This window comes from Coccinella septempunctata, chromosome 4 (assembly GCF_907165205.1).
Source record: "Coccinella septempunctata chromosome 4, icCocSept1.1, whole genome shotgun sequence".
Taxonomy (NCBI): domain Eukaryota; kingdom Metazoa; phylum Arthropoda; class Insecta; order Coleoptera; family Coccinellidae; genus Coccinella; species Coccinella septempunctata.
Window position 1 is genome coordinate 32,075,771 of NC_058192.1, and position 25,914 is coordinate 32,101,684.

The following is a 25,914-nucleotide window of genomic DNA, read 5'->3' on the forward strand; positions in this document are numbered from 1 at the left end:
GTTATAACTTAAGAAAAGTGTTTCATTAACTCTGCTAATTCATCAGGTTATGGTGCCCAGAATTCCAGACACGTTAAAAACTGTGTACGGATAAAAGAAAAGGGTGATTTTTCTTTTCTCTAAGTTGAACGACTTGTGTGGTTCGGCGGTGATACGTCCATTGGCGGCAACGCGAAAAATTTAAAAGATGGCTACCGAAAATTCCATCAAAGTTAAACCATTCGACGGAACAGGATACGGAAATTGGGAATTTCGTATGAAGCTATTATTAGAGTACCATGAAGTACTGAACACAATTTCCGAGGAAATCCCAACTGATGCAACCAAACTAGCTTTGTGGAAAAAGGCAGATCTTCGTGCCAGGAACCTAATCGTGCAATGCCTTTGTGATAATGTACTGGAAATGATCAAAAGCAAGCAAACGGCAAGGGAAATTATAAATACATTAAAGAGCACATATGAAAAAAGCGGAGTAGCGTCCCAAGTTCAGTTACAACGGAAATTACGCAATATGAGGTACAATGCAGGCAGTTCTTTGAATGAATATATTGTGGAATTTGAAAAAACGATCGCTGAACTCAAGAACGCTGGTGGAAATATAAATGATATGGAAGTGATATCACAACTTTTGGCATCCATATCAGAACCTCAGTATCAAAGTGTTGTCACAGCAATAGATGTTTTGCTATCGCAGAGTGGAAATACAATTACTCTAGATTTTGTCAAAAGCAAGTTACTTGCTGAAGAACAGAGACACGCAACAAGTGGTGAGGGAACAAATGGTGAAGGTACAAGTACTGCATTCTACGGTGGACAGAAAACATCTAAGAAAAAGTTTCCTTTTAAATGCTATGGCTGTGGTTTACGTGGTCACAAAAAGTCGGAATGTCGAAGGATAAAGGAAAACAAGAAAACATTCACGAAGGTAAATGTGGCTGAAAAAGATGATGAAATTTCTTTCATTACATGTCTATCCAATGAAAAGGTAGAAAACAAAGAAAATATTATGAAATTTGTAGTTGATTCAGGCTGTACAAACCATTTGGTGAAGAGTGAATATGAAAAGTTTTTGACTAACAAAAAGCAAGTGAAGCACTCCATTAAAGTGGCAAAAGAAGGACATTGTGTAGAAGCCAATATAGAGGGAACTTTACATTTAGAAACTAACAAAGGTTTGAAAATCAAGCTGGAAAATATTCTTGTATGCAAAAATCTTACTCATAATCTCCTTTCTGTGAAGAAAATTGAAAGTAAAGGAATGAAAATAATATTTGAGAACAGCAAGATTGTTGTGAAGAAGAGCAATGACATTCCTTTGATCTCTGGTCAGTTGCAGGGTGGTCTATATGTGGTAGATATGTGCATACCAACTAATTATGCAAGTCTAACATCGTCAGAAGAACAGGAATTATGGCATAGGTGAATGGGTCACTCATCTTATTTCCCATCAGAAAAAGTTTGTGAAGTCTGTCTCCAGGGGAAACAAACTAGAAAACCTTTCAAGTCTTTACCTGAGGAAAGGAAAGCAAAGAATATCCTTGAATGCATCTCCAGTGATGTTTGTGGACCCCTGAACCCAGCTAGCCATAATGGTAAGCGTTACTTCATTTCGTTTATAGATCACTACTCCCATTTTACAATTATATATTTCATGAAAAATAAAAGCGAGGCCCTTGAAAAGTTCAGAGAATATGTATCTCTTGTGGAAAATAAATTCAAGACTCTTCCAGAAAGATTGAGGTGTGACAATGGTGGGGAATATGTATCCCATCAATTCAAGAACTTCTGCAAAGAAAAAGGTATCAAGATTGAATATACTATCCCTCGTACTCCAGAACACAATGGGGTAGCCGAGAGATTCAACCGAACAGTGTTGGAAAAAGCTCGTTGTCTAATTTTCGAAGCCAAATTACAGAAGACATTTTGGGAGGAAGCTGAAGCTGCAGCAGGATATCTCGTCAATCGCACCCCAACTTCTTCATTACCAGTTAACAAGACACCTGCTGAAATTTGGTACAAACAAAAACCAAACCTGTCGAAAATAAAAGTTTTTGGCTGTATAGGCTATGTACACATACCGTCTGAAGATCGACCCAATAAGTTGGACCCCAGAAGTCAAAAAATGACTCTAGTGGGCTACACAAACAATGGCTATCGTTTGTGGAACCCAAAAGAAGAAAAGGTTATTTCAGCGAGAAATGTGGTCTTCGATGAAACCCAATGTGGAGTACCAGGAGTTGAGGAGAAATTCAGAGAAGTGAGTCTTCCAGAAGAGAGGAATGAAGTAGTAGGCACCAACAAACAAGAAGACAGTGTTCAATCGGATGGGGCAGTTGAAAGTCCTGTCACCGAACAACTTTCTAATGAGATTCAGAGACCAAGAAGGCAGATAACAAAACCAAAACGATTCATGGATTATGAAGTTGACTTCAATGATGAAAGTATGATGGCAGCACTCTTAACAGGTCTTGACGCCGACATACCCCAGTCCTATTCCGAAGCAATTTCACTAGACAGTGGATGGAAAGAAGCAATTCAAAGTGAGCTGGATGCTCTGAATAAAAATGAAACTTGGGAAATTGTTAGGAGACCACAAGGTGAGAAGGTGATAGATTCAAGATGGGTTTTCAAGAAGAAAGACTGTCCAAATGGTGAAATCATCAGAAAGGCAAGACTCGTGGCTCGTGGTTACCAACAAGGCGAATGTGACAGTGCGGAAATATACTCGCCAGTGGCGCGAATGCTCTCAATCCGAGTTCTTCTGTCATTGTGTGTTGAAAAACGTCTCTTCGTTAATCAATTAGATGTGAAATGTGCGTTTTTAAATGGTGACTTACCTAAATCGGTATACATGGAAATTCCTGATGGTGTGGAAGTGAAGTTACATCCAAAGAGTGAGTACATTTGTAAACTCAACAAAGCATTATATGGTCTACGAGAAGCACCTAAATGCTGGTACCAGAAACTGCATTTTCAATTGCTAAAATTGAACTTCCAAAGATCCAAGTCAGATCCCTGTTTGTATTTCAATGATGATATTTACCTAATTGTGCATGTTGATGACATAATTTTATTTAGTTCATGCATGGAAAAACTACAAGTTTTCAAGCAGAAATTAATGTTGAAATTTGAAATGTGTGATCTTTCACCGATATGTCAAGATAGTTTTACTGTTGTATTTTTGGGGATAACCATTGAGAAATCAAACAATATGTTATTTCTTAACCAGAAAGATTTAATTAGAAAAATATTGAACAAATTTAATATGACAAATGGTAAACCCTTGAGCATTCCCATTGCTCCAAGACTGAATCTAAGAAATAATAATTGTTTAAACTCTGAAAAATCAAACTTACCTTATAGAGAACTTATATGATTCCTTATGTATGTTATGTTAATAACAAGACCTGATCTGAGTTACTCAATACATTATTTCAGTCGTTTTCAAAATTGCTATACAAAAGAACACTGGTCACATTTAAAGAGTGTTTTACGATATTTAAAGTTGACTGAAAATTTTGGTATCAGATATGTGAAGTCAGCAACTCTGAACAGTCAAATTATAAGTGCTTACACTGATGCAGACTATGCAAATGATATAAATGACAGGAAAAGCATTTCAGGTTACGGAATAAAAATCTTTGATAACTTTGTTTTCTGGAAATCAAAGAAGCAGGCAACAGTTTCACTCAGTACTTCAGAAGCTGAATACATTGCAGTATCAGAATGTGTAAAAGAATGTGTCTTTGTGGGTCAATTACTCTCAGAAATTCTTAATCAGAATGTTTTCCCTGTTAACATCTATGAAGATAACCAGTCATGTATAAAAATGTCTAACACACTTGAAACTAAGCGTAGCAAACACGTAGATGTTAAGCATCATTTTGTAAGAGAATGTGTTTTTGAAAATAAGATTAAACTCAATTATATTCCAACTTCAGAACAGGTAGCTGATATTTTTACCAAGTCATTAGCAGCTCCAAAATTCAGATATTTTGTAGAAATGTTGGGCATTTGTTCCAATGACCATAAATGAATGTATAATAATGTAATATTTTTTATTAAGTCTCTGTTATATCTCAAAAGAGTGCATAATATTTTTTGTTATTATTGTTTGTTGATATAAATTTGTAACTCTTAGTATATAAGAATTGAGGGGGTGTGTTGAATATCATTTAAGCAATTCTTATGAACGCACCCCATCTGACATAACTCTGTGTTCAGACAAATGATGTAAGTCAGTCTATGTCAATCATGAATGGCGCGGCGTCTTTCAGTGTGTGCTATATTCATGTGTTGTATGAGTTGTATCTGAGATATTACAAGTTATAACTTAAGAAAAGTGTTTCATTAACTCTGCTAATTCATCAGTTTGCGCGTTGTCTCGATCGTTTTGTGTGTTTGTGTGAGACTAACATGTGTATTGATATGGAACGAAATAAATTCCAGTTTGATTACCACTTGATTCTTGGTAAGTAACTTATTTCCTTTTTAACGTTTTCCATCTACTTACACGTGTTATTAAATCTATCCATTTGTGCCATAATGTCACCGAAATATTTGTTTATGTTCATTTTTATTATTTTTCATCACAATTCAACTGTTTCACCCTAGGTCTTACTTTACCACAACCAGGTTGAACAAGAGGTTGAATCTTTTCAATGGAATTTTCGAATTAATCTTTATTCTTTTCGAAATATCTATTTTAACAAGTGATTGGGAGGTGATGAATTCCATGTTTTATGGATTTGTACTAGTATTCTTTCATTTTTTGTTATTTGTACACCTATTTATGCAAATTATATCATTTGATTGAAGTTGTATCATACTATTCATACTTCATACTATGAATGTTTTGCAGTAGCTTTTGGTATAAGGACAAAATATGAAGAAGCGACAGATGCCGAAATAATACAAAGTGTTACCCATACGGATATGGTTGGATGACTTCAGATGGTGGACGGAATAAAAAGTGAGTTTTATAATTTTTTTATATTCTGAGATTTTTTGCTTTTCGTCAGTTCACTCTCAGAACAGAATGAATTTTGTGAATTTCAAACAAATTCTGTGAAAAGGGGCAGTTTTTTTGTTGTAAATATACTAGCACAGGTTGATTAGTATTTTTAAACGGCGCTTTCTTAAGTAAAGGAATATACTGTAATTTGATACATTATCGAAATTTTTTTAATTTTTTCCGATGGTGTAACCACTTTCGAAATCGATGTACTTTTGAAGACCGAAATCATCATCCGAAATCCCGAAATCATCATTCGAAATCCTGAAATCATCGTCGAAATCATCTTGATTTCCGAATTCAATGTACATTTTTCACATAGTGGTTATCCTCTCGATTTTTTAATTCCATTTCTGAATGTTTAATCAAGTTACATTTAAGTATGTACCAAATATCAAAGTCTTATTTCTTGTCGTTGAAAAGATATTCAACAAACATCGAGTAATTCGAAAACGAGGGAATCTGATTCAACTCGAAGAAATAACTCGGTTATTTCAAAACATGTCACGAGATTCTTGATAATCATTTTCTGTCATATAAAGAGTTGAATAAGACTAATTAATGAGAGCGAGGATATTCATTAGTTTGTCGTTCTGTGGGTCACAACGTTTGTTGAAAGATCGAACAAAAGAATATGAAATAAAAACATAATATTTGGTGAAAGAAAATAACGGGAACTTGGACGCAATTTATTCTCTAGAATCCAACTACATAGCCGACGTGTCGAAGGGGTTTCCCTTCTTCTTCAAGGGCTAAAAAACGGTTACAAGTCGTGAAAAATATAAAAGTGTAACTAGGCACAGTACCTGGGATGGAAACTTCTAGAAACTACGGTCATGCGATGCATGTGAGTAGTGAGATTTTCCTCCCACAACACAGAATTCGTCGATGTTGATATTATCGATCAGGACTAAAAACTTCCTGAGGTGTAGATCAACGCAACAATTATTCCCATCGATGTAGCGACGCTAGAGAGGTTAGAAAATGATCATTACGGGCAGAGAACTTCGTAATATGTCTTCAGCGTCGAACGAGTGCGTTCGGGAGAATGTAGAGGTGATTTAAATTGTCAAATGAGAGGACTATGAATAAACAACGTCATCTGGCCGCTGTGGGAGGAAACTATTATGGATGTACTTATAACTAACTGGTATAATAAGCCGATAAATTCCAACCGCTGCCTGAATTACACTAGCAATCACTGCATAAAACACAAACTGAACGTCATGAATAATCTAATAAGGAGAGCTACCTCACTGAGCGACGATAGGTTCAAACATGATAATCTCAAACGAGAAATTTCAGCCAAAAATAACTACCCAAACTATATAATTAACAGAACCATTAATAATTACATGTCATCTTACACACCTTCTAGACCCCCTGATAGAGAAGATGATCACCAAACTCAGCCTAGATATTTTAAATTTCCATTCGTTCCATCCCTATCCAATAGAATTAACACAATTTTCAGAAAATTCGGCTCCACTTGCGCTTTCTATAACAAACACACCACGAAAATGTTTTCACAAAGATCAAAGACAAAACCCCCACCCTGCTTAAATCCAATTTAATATACAAGATCCCCTGTTCCGGATGCGATGGATGCTATATTGGCCAGACTAGTCAACGCCTGTGTAACCGCCTAAAACAACATAAATACGACTGTAAATCTATTCTAAACCACGACAAGACAGCATTGTCTTCGCATTATTTCAGCACCGTACATAAATTTCTTTTTGACGATGCTGAGATGCTAGATAGCGAACCGAATTATTACAAACGAAGAGTAAGCGAAATGATTTTTATCAAAGTCAACAATTCCGTGAATTTCAGGGGTGACGTCGGTAATCTTAGCGTAGTTTACAACCCTCTCTTAGATCTTAGTGCATGTTAATTAATTAGTATATAAGTTTTAACTTTATCTTCCCACTGTGTCTCCACTTATATGGGTCTTTTTACCTGGAGACTACTCTATTATTATTGTTTATATTGTTGCCATTTGTTCGATTTGTACATCCATAATAGTTTCCTCCCACAGCGGCCAGATGACGTTGTTTATTCATAGTCCTCTCATTTGACAATTTAAATCACCTCTACATTCTCCCGAACGCACTCGTTCGACGCTGAAGACATATTACGAAGTTCTCTGCCCGTAATGATCATTTTCTAACCTCTCTAGTTAGTTCGTAGTTTCTAGAAGTTTCCATCCCAGGTACTGTGCCTAGTTACTCTTTTATATTTTTCACGATTTGTAACAGTTTTTTAGCCCTTGAAGAAGAAGGGAAACCCCTTCGAAAAGTCGGCTATGTAGTTGGATTCTAGAGAATAAATTGCGTCCAAGTTCCCGTTATTTTCTTTCATCAATGATTATGGATGTTACACCAGTTCACAATAATATTTGGGTGCGAATGTGTAACTTAAGAGTTGTCATAAAAAAATTAGAATTGTCCTTTGAAAACATCATCACTGACGTCATATCCGAAATTAAGGTCACGCTCTTCAACATTTTTCTGAAGGAAAAATAGCGCAACTTAAACTACCGATCGCTCTGTCCGGGCATATTTACAACAAAAAAACTGCCTTCGATTTGCTGAATTTGTTCGAGGTTGGAGACTTGCACTATATAATCTTCTGTTAACATCTATTTGTTCTAATAGCAAAAATCACACCGGTCAGGAATTTGACAAGTTGAAGAAAACATATTTCAGTAAAGTGTATCTTTTTAGTACTATAAATATTCCATACCACTAATGTAGTATTATCTAGTACTGACAGGTTCTTTATAAATAATTTTTACACCAGTTGGCGTCAATTTCGAAATTCTATGATGTTATTCAGTTCAAAACCCTCTAGTAAGGAGCATCATTCGAAGCCAAATGCTATGTAACAATCTTTAATAAAGACCCCGTATTTACTGCTGCTCAATTAATTTTCTGAAGAGTACATATTAATTACTTTTCCTCCAATTTTGCGATAATTACCCCAATTCTTCATAGAAGAACTTTCATGACCCTAAATTGACAAAATATGAAACTTTCTGTTTCTGAAAAATCATAAAAATATATTTATTCCAGGAATGCCAGTAGCCAACGACAATTTTCGTTTCAATTATCTGCAGATCCTGATGACGAAGATAAAGGTTTCGTGTATATTGATACATATTTTAATATAGTTAATGGAAAATGAATAAATTTTTTTAACTGGTTTTTATCTATTCATTACAAATATAACCTTGTTATACTATTTCAGGAAAACCTTATACATATAAATATAATGTTCCTCAAAAAAATATCTTGCGAGATCTTTGAACAATATTTAGTAAAGAACTTTATAAAATACAAATCCTCAAAAATTTGGTATTAGTTTGAAGATATATGTTCAAAGTATTGCTCAATTTTTCAGGAACATGTATTTTATCAAGTTATTCAGCTATCCTTGCGTAATGTTGTTCAGAAACTTCGCAAGATATTTTTTTTGCATATTGTTGCAGAAATATTTCAAGTCAGATAACGCTTGATATAATTCAAAACATTTACTAAATTTTCATGGAAATATTTCCCATTATTGCATATTGATCTTCCAAAAATATTTCTAGAAAGATTCCAGCAATTTTACACAAATATCGCAGAAATATATTTCGTAACATTTCAGACTCCCTCGTTGGAAGATTTCGAAAACCTCCTCTGAAGATTTCAGGAAACATTTTCTTCAATTAGAAGAAATCTTGCGTAAATATTCCATGTAATATCAATATGATCTTTAGAAGAGATTTCACACAATGTTGTAGAAAATATTTCAAAAATCTATATATGAAATATTTCAATGTGAGAAAAAGTCGGACATAACTTTATTTCATGAATATTTCAACGAAAGATTTATTAAATATTCAAAACCTTGCGTACAAATATTTCATAAATATTTGACAAATATCCCATGCTATGTGGGTGAAGAAAGCCATTGAACAATTCTGGACCGAACAATTACACGGGTCAACACCAAATTTGACTTTGACTGCAAAGCATAAAATTTCGATAGTTTAGATCCTACTTAGACGAAAAAAAAACATATGGCATGAAAAAGTTTGCTTCTGTGTTTAGGAGACTGATTCAACGATAGCATTTACAATAAAAACAAGCAATATGTGGAGCCCATGGCTTGTCTTGATTTCAAACAGGAAAATCAAAATATGCTTCATAGGCTTCAGAGAGAACGTGAGATGTCTTTAATTCATATTTCACGTCACGAATTATAATAAATTGACCACATATAAAACAAAATTCATCAGCATCGTATTTACACTTTCTTGACGATATTTGAAGTTTGTCTGAGCTAGTAAACAACACCTGATCATTGTTTATGACTCGAGTGCCCTCTAGTGGCACCTTGTAAACATAAACACCCCACTCTCATCGGACGATGTTTTCGAATTATTAAAAATTATAAAAAAAATGAAGAACGACTATTAATACTATAACTATCACAAAAGCAAGCTTTATATCAAAAAAAGTTATTTTCTTTTCGTTTTTGTGCATAATCAACCGGAAAATCCTAGTATAAACGTTAGGACAAAGAACAAAAATTTTTTTGTAGAGTCGTGTTATCAACGAAACCTCATTTCAATGGAGATACCGGATGGGATGAAGATGAAAAGTAGGAAGCTATAAAATATGAGCCGATGCAGCATGACATGATCACAATTGGAGAAGTAAAATCAGCTATCAGAGGACTACGCAACTGGAAAACACCTGGGCCTGATGGATTGCAGAACTTCTGGATCAAGAAACTTTATATCATGCATGACAAATTGACCTCCGCAATAGATGATATCATTGAAAATCCTGAAAGAATGTCAGTATTCTTTACACATGGCAAAACATACCTGTTACCTAAAGATCAAAGGAATACAGAAGACCCATCTGAGTACCGGCCCAATCACATGTCTTCCAACGATGTTCAAATTAATCACATCGTGCATTTCAAACCGAATTGTGAAAGGAATAACATCATCGCCATACAACAAAAAGGATGCACCAAAAACAGCCTAGGGTGCAAAGAACAACTAATAATTGATTCAGTTAACAGCAATCAAGCGTTTTCCAAGCGAAGTAATCTTTACGCTGCGTACCTACATACACTACAAGAAAACATTCGATTCCTCACCTACGAATGGCTCTTGATGATTTATTTATTTATTTATTTATTACTAGTTGACCCGGCAAACCTAGTTTTGCCAATTAAATTATTTCTAGGGTAGATAATAATAACTAACTCATCGTGATTGCTCGATTGGTCGTAAGAAAAAGGAATGCCTTTTTTTCTGTTCTGTACAATTTTTTTTTGGAATATGTTGTTATATAAACCTTGCCCTAACAATAATAAACACAACAAAAAAAGAATTGTCCAATTTGGTGCGATCGTTCGAACAATAAAGCATTTTGAAGTAAACCATAGATCCTCTTTTATTATTATAGATTATACGGGATCAACCCCATTACAACAGACAACATTACAGATAATAGTATCTAACCTTAATAATGAAAGAAAATACAATATATTGTATACTACCCGTACAAAACCAAGATTACAAAACTAAAAAATATCCTCAACCTGTCTCTTGAAGTGAGGCAAAGAAATACCCAAAATATCAAGATTCTTTAAATTAAGCAATCTCAGCGTCCTCTCAATAGGCAAGTGCATTGCATAGTTGGTACCATGACGGGGCAGGAAAAATAATCGGTTTGCTCTCAGTAAACGTCCCGGAACATTGAAGGAGATTTTCGCAAGAAGTTCCGGACAGATCACCTGGCCATTCAGGAGTTTGTAGACAAACAATAAATCTCCACGCACACGCCTATCATGGAGATTCCTCATATGTAGCACTGATCTTGCTTCCTCATATACATGGTCAGCTGGAATTCTCAAGTGAAGCTTAAAAAGACAGAACCTTATAAACTTATTTTGAATCTTCTCCAAAATTAAGCTGCTGTTTCCATAATATGGAGCCCATACCATAGAGCAGTACTCCAACAAGAATACAACGAGGGACGTATATACTCTTTTGCAGGTTTCCACCGACAAATCTCTGCAATTCCGCATCACAACTCCCAGAACCTTCGAAGACTTGACCACTACCACATTCATATGGTTCAAGTGCTCATCTAAATAAATTCCAAGGTCCTTTATTACCTCTAGATACCTGAGATCCACATTCCCAACATAGTAAGTAGATGAAACTTTCCTATTTCCTCTATAAAGGCTGGTATAACTACACTTGTCCACATTCAAGGACAATCCATTTACTATGCACCACTGACACAATCTATTTAAATCATCCTGCAACGACAGCATATCCTCTTCTGAAGTGATCTCCTTGTAGAACTTCAAATCATCAGCAAACAGCAAACATTCACTACTCCAGAAACAAAGTACTATGTCATTTATAAAAATGAGGAAGAATAGAAGCGAACAGTGCCCACCCTGCAGTATACCCGAAGCTACATTTATAAGACGGGAGCAGACGCCACCCAAACGGACCTCTTGAGTTCTACCATATAAAAAAACTCCCAAACCAAGACACCATTATTTCAGAAAAACCAAAATGCCTCAGCTTATTTAGCAGTAAAGAGATATTAACTTTATCAAACGCCTTACAGAAATCCGTATAGATAACATCCGTCTGCCGCCCACTCTCCAACTATTCGCAGCCTTCAACACAGCCATGGCAGCCTCATTATCAGAAAATATCACCTTGACTGGACGTGATTTACTATCGCTCCGTTTGCCCAACCTCTCCACCTTCACAACATTTTCCATAGCATCTTCCTTGTTGACCAACGACATCAATTCCATCAACCTTCTTCTCTATCATCCTCTATTCTCTCCCGTATCATGTTAGAATTCGACTCTTCAATATTATGGACAATTATATTCCGGGCCCTATCCTTCCTATCCTCAATCTCATTGAGAACCGTGTTCATGTCGGGGGCATCTATTGACGAAACTTTTGACCTCATGGTAATTAACGTTTTGACCAAAGAGATCTCTAATTTAAGTTCATCGAATGAACCCTGAAAAAATAGTTTAAACGACTTTATCTTCGCATATACTCTTCATGGTATCCGCAAAAGTAAAAAAATTCTTGGTCTCATCCTGAACCTCTCGGATTTTATTTTCTAATGAAGTAACTCTAGCTTCTACCTCGAAGATTTTCTTCAGATTGGGGGCGCATTCCTTATATATATATATTTTTTTTTGAGATAGTGGAATATGTATTGAGTAACAACTATTGTACCTTTCGAGGAAAGTTTTACAAACAGGTATTTGGATGTGCTATGGGGTCAAAGGTCAGTCCTATTGTGGCACAGTATGTCATGGATGATTTACTAGATGATTGTTCCAAAAAATTAAAATTCATAATTAAATTGATAAAGAAATTCGTAGATGACATAATAATGGTATTACCTGAAACTGAAATTGACAATGTATGGAAATGTTTAAACTCGTACTGTGCAGATCTGCAGTTCACTTTGGAAATGGAAAACAGTGATCAAGGTGTCCCATTCCTGGATACAATGGTACATAGAGAAAAAAATGAAATCAAGTTAAATTGGTACAAGAAGAGCACAAGCTCAAATAAATTCATAAATTACCACTCAAATCATGGGATAAATATAAAAATCAATTTTATCAAAGAAATGAAAAATAGAATAACAAAGATATGTAGTGAAACGTACTTGAAAGAGGGACTAAATTACCTTTTTAATATCCTTACTCAAAATTCTTACCCAAAGAACATGTTAAAAAAGTTACTATATGCAACAAGTGAAGCAGTGACAATAAATGCACAAAATAATGAGGACAACAATGAAATAAAATATTATGTATCTTTTCCAAATATCCCAGGGTTGACATCGAAAATTAAGGAAACATTCAAAAATTATAACATTCAGATGGCAACGTACAACTTAAAAACGGTTAAAGAACTGTATAGTACACTAAAAGATCCCATACCAATAGGATTAAAAAGTGGAGTGGTATATGAATTAAATTGCCAAGACTGTGATAAAGCATATGTTGGACAAACCTCACAGTGGGTCAAGAGCAGAATGGCCCTCCATAAATCAGACATCAAAAAAAGTAGAAATAGATGTGCATTAGCAATGCATGCACAAAATTTAGACCACAGAATTGACTTCGAGGGCGTGAAAGTGCTGAAAGTTGAAAGAAATTATCAAAGACGATTGATACAAGAGATGATCCAGATAAATAGACACAAGGATCCCATAAATAAGAAGTCCGATACAAACAAACTAAGTAATGTATACTGCTACCTACTGGCGCGACAGGCAGAGGGCGCACCTCACATAAATTCACAGACACGACCACCATCGTGAAAGAAGAAGAACTGACAGAGATGGTTTGAAGCGGGATGAAGAATGACAGGACAGATGTGATATAGAGAATAAAATAAAGTGTTGATACGAAGATCCAAATAGTTAAAAAATTGAAATTTCAATTCAATGTAAATGTTTCTTCATAGATGTAAGATTAGAGGTAAAAAATTCAAATTCGGTAAGATACATTTGTTGTGATTGTGATGTAAATTATGAGCTTTCATGTTTTATTTTAGCAACCCTGATGAAGCAATAAAAAAATTGCGAAAGCTTGGTTACAGAAAAAAGAGTTTTCTTTATACCTTTTTGAGTCGATATACCCTTAAACCGATTCATATAGTAACTAGACTCTGATTTCAAAGACAACATTCAAAGACCTGACATCATACTGTTTGACAAAGAAAAACGAAAAGTTACAATAATAGATGTAACAGTACCAGCTGACGACAACATCAGTAGAGCGTATTCCGAAAAACTGAACAAATATCACGATCTTGCATTTGAAATGAAATAAATGTATCAGTTGAAGACGATCTCGATTCTCCCCTTTAAAAATACCAACAACGGACTTGTTGAAAGCCACTTAGTCGATAATACCCAATCTTTAGAACTTGATTTGAACCTCATTAGCATAGCACAGAAGGAAGTGATCCTGTGGACAGCTAGGATTGTGAGAATGTTCCTGACAACGACCTAAGAGAATTTTGGTCAGATATGACCCGGTTCCTCTTAGTAACCAGAACCCTAGATGGTGAAAAAAAAAAATATATATATATATATATATATATATATATATATATATATGGAATAGTACGACCTGATGCCGAGATAGCCCTGACTTCACTAGATCCTATGTTCGAACACTTCTTGCATCTGACTATTCTGCACCAATCACATGAAAAGCCGGATTTCTTGGTGGATCCTTGAACGAGCACTGAGCTTTGCACTCGGCACAAACCCCAGACATTGCGGAATATTCAGAATCCACAGCACATCCAGTCTTTGTCTGTCCCAAATTGAGGTTATGAATGAACAATTTCGAAACTATTACAAAGTAACGATTTTACGAATGAAAGGAAAATACGAACGTGATATCACGATTCAAACAAATCAGCACGCCAACACCAGCGAAAAATTGCCCCGAAAAAGCGCGGAAAATGCGATCTTCAGCGGGAAGAAAATCAAAACAAACAATCAGACATAAGGTCGGAAATATTATTTCAATCTTGATCTTGAAGATTTACAAGCTGGATCCCAATATTGTTGAATTCCTGAAAAACGCCGTGTCAACCAGGCATACAAATCTTCAAATCAAAGCAGCAGATGGCTCCTTTACAATAGGACCTATTCCGATAAGACGTGGAATTTTCCAAGGAGATTCGATGAACCCTCTGTGGTTCTGCATATTCCCGAATCCCTTGTCCCATAGATTGGATCCTACAGACTATTGATTTGCCATCAAGAGCGGCAGTAGAACATTGATGAAACTGAATCATCTCCTTTACATGGATGATGAAACTCTTCGCATCTACCAAAAACAAATGCAGATGCTGAAAATGGTGGAAGGATTCTCGGAAGACATCAAAATGACGTTGGGACTAGAAAAATGTTGACCGTTGAACATAACAAGAGGGAAAATAGAAGATGGTACATTCAAACTCAAGGAAGGTCCAGAAATTGAAGCATTAAAAGAAGGAAGCACATACAAGTATCTGGGCATAAAACAGGCAAGAAAAATCAATCAGACCAAAAACAGTGTGTAGAGCATGGAGGTAATATGTCTAAAATGTGTGATGTTAAGGATGGTGTTCCCCAGGGATCAGTTCGTGGGCCTCTCTTCATTATTTACATAAATGACCTTCCAAACAGTGACCACGAAGCTGACTACATCATTTTTGCCGACGACACAACGGTATTAAAAAAGGCTAAATCCATCGAACTTCTGGATAATATGAATATTTCATTCTCTGTCGTTTCAGACTGGTTTCACAGCAATCAGCTCCAGTTGAATGTAGATAAGACAAAGTTTATGTATTTTTCAATGAGGGATATGGAGGGAATAGATGCAGAGGGTCCGCTTAGGTTCCTGGGTGTTAACATTGATAGTAAATTATCTTGGATCTCTCACGTAGATAACGTCTGTCTCATGGTATCGTCTTATATTTATGCATTGAGGACCTTGGCTGGAGTGGTATCTAGTAGGGTATTGTGTAGTGTTTATCATGCATTTATATAGGATCAAAGGCGTCATACGGAATTTTGTGTTGGGGCCATGATCCTAACGTAAAGCGACTATTTGGTTTACAGAGAAGAGCTATCAGGGTAATGAGTCAACTTGGTTACAGAGATGACTGAAAAAATACTTTCAGAGAAAAAAATTCTCACACTCCCTTGATTGTATATATTTCAATATTTGTTATATGTGAGGTCTCATGTGGGTGTATATAAGACAAACCAAGAAGTTCATGATCATTGTACACGTCAAAGAGGGCAGATATATACCGACTTCCCCAGGATCAATAAAGTAAAATGTGGGGTAACGTATTACGGGCCGAAATTTATTAATAGGCTGCCCACTACAGTAAAGATGGCTTCATTAGGGGAGTTTAATATTATTGTGAAAGAGTATTTACTGCAAAAATGCTTTTACTCAATAGAGGAATTCCTTCCTTGTGATTTTTCTGATTTGCAGATAATATATTTTTTGGTCATTTTTTGTTGACGTATGTAAGCATCGTTGGTATGTATTAGCCCGAATAAACAATTATTATTATTATGACTCTAGCCTTGGGGCTTTCACACTCCTCTCCAGAGGAAAATTCACTTATCCCAGATATCGAAAGGATATCAAAAGGCTCTGTTGGAGCCCTTTCCAGCTTTTCGGGCTGGTGGTGGTGGTCGGTTATTACAATTACCATCCGGATGCTGTATTGGAAAATGAACATCGCAAGCTCTACTGGGATCGCACGGTTCTCATTGACCGGAAAATAACTCACAATAGACCAGATATTGCTCAATGAGGATAAGGACAGAGCACTATTCATCGACGTGGCAATTCCAAATAATAACAATCTTCTAGATAAGCACACTGAAAAAATTTCAAAGTACAGAGATCTCGAGGAACAATCCAGGAGACAGTGGAAGCTGAAAGATATCGAGACCATCCCTATTTTCATATCATCTACAGGCCCGATACCGAAGAAACTACTAGAGAACTTGAGGAAACTTCAGTTGGACGAAAATATCTATAGAGTCATGCAGAAGGTGGTACTGCTGGGAACGGCGAGAACTATACGAAAGTACATGGGAAATTCAGAGGAACACCGTCTGCCCCGACAGGAAGTGCGGGTGAAGCAGGACTCTAACCGACGGCAGGGAGCCGAGGAGCGACCCGGACCCGACCACCACCACGAGCCCGAAAACCTGGAAAGGGCTCCAACAGAGCTTAATCCTCTTGATATCTGACATATCTGGAATAAGTGAATTTTCCTCTGTAGAGGAGTGTGAAAGCCCTCAGGCTAAAGTCATAAAATATTTATAGAGTTATAAGTTTAAATTATTTATCCTTAATATAATACACATATTTAAGCTCAACTGTATGAAACGGCAGACATTCGTTCAACAGTGAAAAAAAAAAGAAAACACACAATTTATAAACTGACAAAGCTTGAAAAAACTCAACCCAACCCCAACTCATATCTCTCGATAATAAATTCCAAAGTGTCAAACTGAATGTCACACTCTCTCGCAATCGAGTTGAAGACGGACTCCATGAACCAAATTGGGAATTTGATTGAACAATTGGTCCTCGGCGTACGCAGGTGGAACAGCTCCACAGCACGGGATGTTGGTCATGGAACGCGGAAACTCCAGGCAGTTAATAGAGGGGCAGTTAATACAGCTGTGCAGTAGCTTGTAATGAAATCAAAGGCACATCTTTCTCCGACCCCTCAGCGAAATCACATTGAGTCTGCTCAACAATACACCATGGTCAAATCCTCTTGGTGGATAAACTTTATCCCCCCTCCAAACCAAGAATTTCATGAAAGTTCTTTGAATGGCCTCAATATGGTATTGATGGCAAAAATAGATTGGACGCCAAATCATGCTACCATACTTCAATTTGCTTCTGATAAAGGAATTAAATAGATTGAAGAATGTCGAAGTTTTAGTGAAATATTTGCCATTGCGAACAATGAAACCAAATGAAACAGATTGACGCCATAAGGCCATATAAGATAGCTTCATAATTCGGACTGGCAAAAATCTACACCTTCAGTACACCACAAAGAACGTGCCGAGATCGATGGTGAGTAGCGATAGACCGGTTTCGCTCTTGTTAGAGCTCGACAGTATCACATAACTCAACCATACGATGCCGATGTAGATTTCTGTCAGGTCGAGTTATGAATGAAACCAAATGTCCTTGATGCAGATGAAATAAGTTGGGAGATATGTTGGATGAAAGAAAATTTCTGATCGAAGATGACGCCGAGATCCCTCACTCTGTCAACACGAGCAAGGACCTGATTCCCGACGAAATAATCGCACTTCAACGCATTTCTTTTCCTAGTGTAGGTAACAACACTACACTTCGAAATATTTAAACACAAACGATTATTCTCACACCATTTTACCACATTGTCGAATACAGTCCTCTAGTGACCGAATTACAAAATATAATTTCTAGTCGTCCGCGAACATCAGATGCGGCAACCCAAGGTCATCCATCAGATCATTCACGAACAAAATAAACAACAGTGGTCCAAGATTAGACCCTTAGGGTATCCCAGATGTTGGTATAAGCTCAGATGACCGCATACCCTCAAGCTGGATAAACTGACGACGATCAACCAAGTATGAACGAAACAGAAAAGCTGAATTTACTGCGCAATTTTGATAAGAGTACATCATGTGCAACCTTATCGAAGGCCTTCTGAAAAATCTCTATATATTGCATCAACTTGACCAGCAGAATCAAGCACCTCACAAACATATTGGAAAAATACAGCCAAATTGCTTGTGCAACATCTCTTTGCCATGAATCCATGCTGACCCAGGAAAAGTGGCTTTGCTCAAGATGAGATTTAATATATGGTACAACGGATACGACAGTGCGTAAATACAATCTTTTACAATAAAACTTGGTATACCATCAAGACCCGATGTAAGCTTATTGGAGAGCTTTTTGGCGACGATAATAAATTATTAGATCCCGCGTTAATGAATATATGCGTATCGCGTCCTGAGCACCAGTATTGTACCTATCATGTGCATCACGGTTCACAATAGGAAACATTCAGCAAAGGCATTAGCGATAGATGTAAGTCCACAATAAGTAGTGATGCCCTCGAGAGTCTCGTTTTCGAGATTCTCGTCTCGTCTCTTCTTGAGACGAGACGAGACGAGACTTTTCTCGGTCTCGTCTCGTACGAGAGTCTCGCAGTGGTCTCGTAGTCTCGTGAATAATTCGGACGATAGAAGGCTCAGAGGAGTATTGCTTTCAAATTTGAAAACTTTGGGAAATCAGGAATGGTTGATTGAAATTCAAAACCATCAATCGATTTTAGTAGAATTTATTGAAACATTTTCCATCTGACATTACGAATATTACGTTGAAATTTGAAATTATGGGAACATATTCATATCTATTTGTAATTTATATAATTTTGATGTCGTCATTGTCACACCATTGGCCTTTTCTGTCTCATCATTCCTAATAATGGAAAATGAGCTCGATATAAATTATATTTATGCCAAAATGAAAAAACTGTATTGTTACGAGTTCGAGGCTCGTTCGGGTCGAAAATTTCCCCCTGTAATAGGATATCCTATTAGACTTCGTTAGCTCAAAAAAAAAATTTTTATCAGAATGAGAATTGAGGGGAGCAGAAATTCTTCATTTCATTGTAATAATCTTCCCAAGATTAATGCAATTTTATTGGTTAAAACTTTCAGGGTATGCAAAACACGAGCCGGTGGTCTTTGATATATTTCATAAATATTCCGTTCATTTCTGCTTTCACTCTGAAAAACTGCAGCAAAACCCTCTGTTGGCCCTCAATAAATTGGTATAATATTACGGCTTGGGTTATGGCATGAATGGGTGTGACAATTCTCTACTTGTTGACAATTTCCTAGGTACAGTTTGTTATTCTCATTATTTTGCTGGATATTCGATCAAAATATGCAAGTTGATCCGGAATTATCTCAAAAATAGAAGATTTTACTTGAAAGTGGAAGGAGAATGCTCCACAACAAGAGATTTAGAGGCTGGAGTACCCCAAGGGTCAGTGCTTGGGCCACTTCTGTACAACATATACATTCAAGATATTCCAAGAACCATGCTAACGTTATATGCTGACGACACAGGCATAGCAACTCGACACCGAAACCCAGAAGTAATAGAACGAGTTCTACAAGAAACGATTAACGAAACAAATGACTGGAGCATAAAGTGGACAATCAAGCTCAATGGACAAAAGAGCCAAGCAATATTATTACAGAAGAGAAGACTGCGACCCACAACGAATCTAGAAGTTGACGGCGAAGAAATCGACTGGAAAAATGAAGCCAAATATTTAGGAATAACGCTTGACAAAGGACTTACTTGGAAAAGCCATATCAAACAAGCAATCAACAAAACGAAAGCAGCGATGAATAGACTCTACCCTCTAATAGGAAGAAGAAGCCACATTTCGAAAGAGACAAAATTGAAGATAATCAAAGCCGTTGCTAGGCCCCAACTGACTTATGGATCAGTTGCCTGGGGCTTCGTGGCAAAGAGCCACATCAAAAGAATTTAGGCCACTGAAAACAAGCTGCTACGATGTGCAATAGATTCACCTTGGTTTGTCAGGAATAGACAGATTTATAGGGACCTAAAATGGGAAACCATAACGGAATTCATGAACAGAAAAGCAGAGAAATTATTCGAAACAACGAAAAACCATCCGAATCAAGGACTCAGGAGACTAGTGGACTACGACCCAGAGGAAGACAAGAGGAGAATGCGTATTTACCGAAGGAGACCAAGAGATCAATTAAAAAGAGATTAAAATAACAACAGAAACTTATTGAAAAATTCAATAAAGTGTTAATCCAATAGAGGATAAACACATAAATCCCAGCACGATAGTGTGCGAGAAGAAAACCGACTAAGAGATGAACGGTTTATAGGCAAATGCCCGGAACCAGAATTCAAGAAGCAGTTAAGGGTTTTTAGTGGGTCTCGAGCTCAGAAGAGTGAGAAACCGCACACTTATTCCCCCTCAGGAGTGGGTGGTTCGTCTGATTTGCATATTATCCCCCTGCTACACCAAAAAAAAAATTATTTTGGACCAAACAATTTAGTTAGCATTCAATGATTATATACAGGGGGATTCCTAACTATTGATAGGACTTTGAAAAGCTATTACCTATGTATCCTAATAGTTACGAATCACCCTGTATACGGAATTTTTTTAAATCTCTGTTTCTTTCACGCATTGATGTATTCGAATAGTTGCCTTGCCTCAAATTCCCCCATTTCATACAAACAGTTTATAACCTGACGGATATGAGTGACACAGTTTATGTAGGTAAATAACAATGAGTTTCAAACTAGAATAAATCGAATACGACTGAATCCAGAAAAATTTAGTGTGTGAAAAGATAATTCGAAATTCGATTTTGATATTCTAAAATTTTTCTTCGATATTACAACATCAACTTCAGAATAAGTCGAATGAGGTCGAAAATCTTTAAAATCTTCTCCGGGAAGCACTTGATTCATTTACCAGATTGAAAAGAATTATAACTAGATATTTTATTTCTGATACTGAACGACATACGAAGTTTTTGCTTCATTTACTTATATTCGTCCTAAATCAAGTACAACAATCAATAAATAAATTTCTTATAATATTATAATTATACTTCCAGAGGCAAATAGTTGAAAAAAATTACTCGATTTCAAAAAATGTTATCAACGACGAGACCACGAGACTTTTACGAGACTCTCGAACGAGACTCGAGACGAGACTTCATGTCTTATCGGCGAGACGAGACGAGACTACACTAAAATCTCGTCTCGTTGGTCTAGTGGGCATCACTAGATGATTTGCTTTCAATCGCACCACATCGATTGGTTATTGTGAATGCTATGTTTTCTAATAATTATTTGTTTTTGGTTGTTTATGGCTATATTAAGCTGGAATGTATTTTAATATAGATACTTTCAATAGTTAAGGTTAAGGTGAGTCGCATCACTATTGAGTACCTACTTTTTATTGTGATGTATATAGACAGACAGACAGATATAGACATATAGTCTCTATGTCTATACTCCATTCAAATTTATTTCAGCAGTCGGTTAGCCATGAAATAATTTTCTCAAGTTTTTGTAACTCGAACAGAGTAAGGTTGGGACTCATGAAATGTCGGCAATGTCATAACGCCGTTGCCACAACTAATATCAATTTTTATTACGAAAATGCCGAAAGTGATTGAAAAAGAGAAAAGACAGGGTTTCGGGAAGTTCTATTTAGAATTCAGGTCCGCTCATTCATATAGTTACCCTCATATTCTGAAATCCAAAATACGTCAGACGGTATCGAGCATATTCAATGTAAGTGACTTTATATAATGTTTCATCTGAATCTAAACGACTTATATTTCAGCTGAATATTTCCAAAATCAGAAAGATTGTGAATAAAAAGGATGACAAAGAATTTCCTTCTATTGGCAGACCGAAAAAGTGGTGGCATTTGAGAATTTTATGTTTGGTGTAATTGATGCGAAACGTTACTACAGGATTTTCGATGAATGTCATCGTAGAATAAGTTTCCGAAAATTGATTTTTTTTATTTTTCATTTGACTTGTCCTATACATTGTAAATACCTTAAGGTACCAATAAGAAGGTACCTAATTATTATCATTTTATCAATGTATTAAGATGAACAGCCCCAAATACGAGCCAGTTGTCTTGTTAATTGTTCATTCATGTGAAATTTTTGTTCGAAGGTGAAGTTCAGCTTGACTTGAAACTTCCTTCAATTATTTTGACTTCCATTGATGCAAGATGATTTTTTATTGAAGAATGCAACATTCTTGTAATTATCTGTTAATTCCTTCCAGAGATACCCATTCCCAACCACTGCATCATATGCATTTCATCTTCGAGTTAATACTTTTGAAATCTACAACTGATGTAACGTATTCAAACTTTAGCCTTAGAAGATAACGACCTCTCCTCAAGCTAGTGCATATTATGATATTATACTGATCTCTTGTATTTTCCATGACAATAACTATATATTGTGTATGCCTTCAATCAGTTTGTATAAACTTCAATTATGCTCGTCACATATTTTCCAAAGAGATTCGACATTGTGAAAAAAAAAGGAATAACAAAAACTTTTACGTAGAAAGGACAACATAGCGTTGATTTAAAACCCAAAAATGTTTGGACAAGCGTCATAACCCCACATTTTCGTACTATACAGAGTGAAATGTGTCAAATTTCCATGGCCAACCGAGTGCTAAAATAAAAATGAATGGAGTATATGTATCAGATGAAATGATTTGACGAATAACAATTCTATGAAACCACGGTATACTACTTTTCACTGGTTAATGTAAAATAAGACACCGCATTGTAGAAATTGTCATAATTTCAACTAGAAGGCAAATATTTCGTGAAAATCAGACAAAGAATAACCATACATCCAGAATCTAAAAAATTCAACCAATAATGACTTACCGACATTCGATCTATGACAAATAAAATCTTATTAACGAGTTTCAATGACAGATTTATTCAATGAATAACACTATCTGAAAGTGAAAAGACTGCAAAAGTACCGGGCCTAAATAAAATAGTTCCGTACTAGTTTTTTATTATATTATTAATACTCATAAGGACAGAAACATCAATCCAATATTCTCTTTGCGTTGATAGCACGACTCTACAAAAAAATTTTCGTTCTTTGTCCTAACGTTTATACTAGGATATTCCGGTTAATGGTGCACAAAAACGAAAAGAAAATTTTTTTTTTTTGGTACAAAGTTTGCTTTTGTAATAGTTATAGTATTAATACTCATTCTTCATTTTTTTTTAATAATTTTTAATAATTCAAAAACCGCACGATGAGAGTGGGTTGTTTACCCCTACAAAGTATCACTAGTGGGCACTCGAGTCATAAACAACGATAAGGTGTTGTTTAAAAGCCCAGACAAACTTCAAATGTCATCAAGAAAGTGTTTATACGATAATGTGCATTTTGTTTTATATGTGGTCAATTTATTATAATTCGTGACATGAAATACGAATTAAACACATTTCACGTTCTCTCTGAAGCCTATAAAGCATATTTTGACTTTCCTGTTTGGAACCAAGACAAGCCATGGGCTCTACATGTTGCTTGTAGTTATTGTAAATGATATCGTTGAATAAGTCTCCTAAACACAGAAGCAAACTTTTTTATGCCATATATTTTTTTTTCGTCTAATTTGGATCTAAACTATCGAAATTTTATGCTTTGCAGTCAAAGTCAAATTTGGTGTTGACCCGTGTAGTCATACAAGTTGTTCTATATGGTGTCACCGAACATCCTCCTCGAGATTTAAAGAATCGCCAAACTCCAACATGACTGCGTTTTTCCATAAACTTCCATTTGTAACGTCGCTCTAGGTAAACCGAGTTAAAGGAAAAAAATAAAATTACTTATCTTCCATGCAATGAAGATGTTAATATTTCCTCGGTCAGCTGTCAGTGAAGACAGCCTGGGTTCACGATGGTTTTTTATTCTTTTCGCTCTTTCGAATAAAAAATGGGCGCCAACGTATTTGATTAAAAACATGTTCACAGACTCATTCATAACAAAAAACAATAATAAGAAAATTTGTAGTTTTCTTATGGCTAAAGAGGGGAAACAAAAAAGTGTCTGAATTCATACGATCGACAGCAATCTCTAATGATTATACGAGTTTCAAACTACAAAAAAAAAAATAACTGTCGCATAATATTGAAGTCAAAATATCTCTTGAAAACTCTCACTCAAAGCTACTTAAGTATAATGCACCGGCAAAATTCAATTAGTCCCGGGATATTCTTGATTAGAAACAGGAATTATGAATCGGAATGGATCTCTACATACCACTTAAATACCCATAAAGGTTGAAATCACTACTTCAAACAAACGTCAACAATCCTTGCTCTGTCCCAAATCTTCGAAAAAACGGTGAGTATAAACCAAAAATCTGCAACATTCAAACTCGTTGATGTTGTTGGGTGTTATAAAAGAATCGCCATCATCAGCGAACCCATAAGTTTCCTGATATGTCTTGAAATATTAAATTGTAGGGAATCGAATAAATATAGCCTTCAATTATTTTATTGATTCATTCATTGCTATTGCTATATCCCGTTACCGGGAATAAATCTACAAAAAGAAGAAGGAAAAAAAAAAAAAAAAAAAAATTCGAACAGACTTGTAACTTCTTAGTGCTAGTTGCGACTGTGTGCCCTCCTGTGACTAAAGAGACCCAACCGTGACCTGCAGATCCTTCCACACTCAGGGCATGGATAGTCTCCAACCAGATCTGGCCGCCGCTGTATCCTTCTCGATTCCCCATTATAACTGTGGACCAAAGACCTCCACTGTGACCTGTCTAACGCTAGTTGTTCCCAGTTATGATTAGCATTAACTGATTTTAGGGATTGATGTAGTGTAACCTTAAACCGCTTATACTGGCCTCCTGGTTTCCGGGCTCCCTCAGTGAGTTCGCCGTATAGAGCTATTTTGGGGAGTCTTGTGTCTTGCATCCTCAGAATGTGGCCGCTCCATCTGAGTCGGGCCCTCGTTACTTGAGTCTCAATTGTTGTACAACTCGCGCGCTGCAAGACTTCTGCATTCGAAACTTTGTGGAACCATCTGATGTGCATTATCTGTCTTAGATGACGTTGCTGCGTCTGTTCAAGCTGTTTAATATGTCGCCTGTAGGGAGTCCAGCTTCCGCTTCCGTAAAGAAGCGTTGGGAGGACCACTGCTCTGTAAACAGCTGTCTTGGTCTTCAGATTGAGGTCGTGATCCTGGAACACTCTGTCCTTCAGCTTCCAGAATGCCCGTGATGCCGAATTGATACGGTTGTGTATTTCCGTGTCAAGGTTAGCCCTAGTATTTATGAAGCTTCCCAAGTATTTGAACTGCTCGACCTGTTCTAGAGTTTCATTGTCCAGGCTGATATCTGTTTGACGGCTTTCTGGCGGACTTACCAGGATTTTGGTCTTGTCAATATTGAGTCTAAGGCCTAAAGCTTCGTATATATGTTTATAAGTGTCCATCATTATCTGTAGATCCTCTGAGCTGCTAGCGATGAGTGAACAGTCGTCTGCATATTGAAGTTCCGTGATAAACTTGGTACGGGTTTTTGCTCTGAGGCGCTTCAGGTTAAACAGGCCTCCATCAAATCTAAATCTTATCCCAACACCTCTTACGGGCATGCTCATGTCAGCAATTATC

General features: G+C 36.3%; 1 protein-coding gene and 1 long non-coding RNA gene across 2 annotated transcripts in view; both read left to right on the forward strand.

The window, feature by feature from the left end:
• LOC123311362 overlaps positions 1-25,914 on the forward strand; it is a 1,278,848-nt gene that overhangs the window by 1,004,817 nt on the left and 248,117 nt on the right. The window lies entirely within an intron of this gene.
• On the forward strand, positions 4,405-8,185 carry LOC123311379. Its single transcript, XR_006537478.1, has 3 exons — positions 4,405-4,471; positions 4,862-4,972; positions 8,092-8,185. It is a non-coding gene; the product is annotated as an uncharacterized LOC123311379 (long non-coding RNA).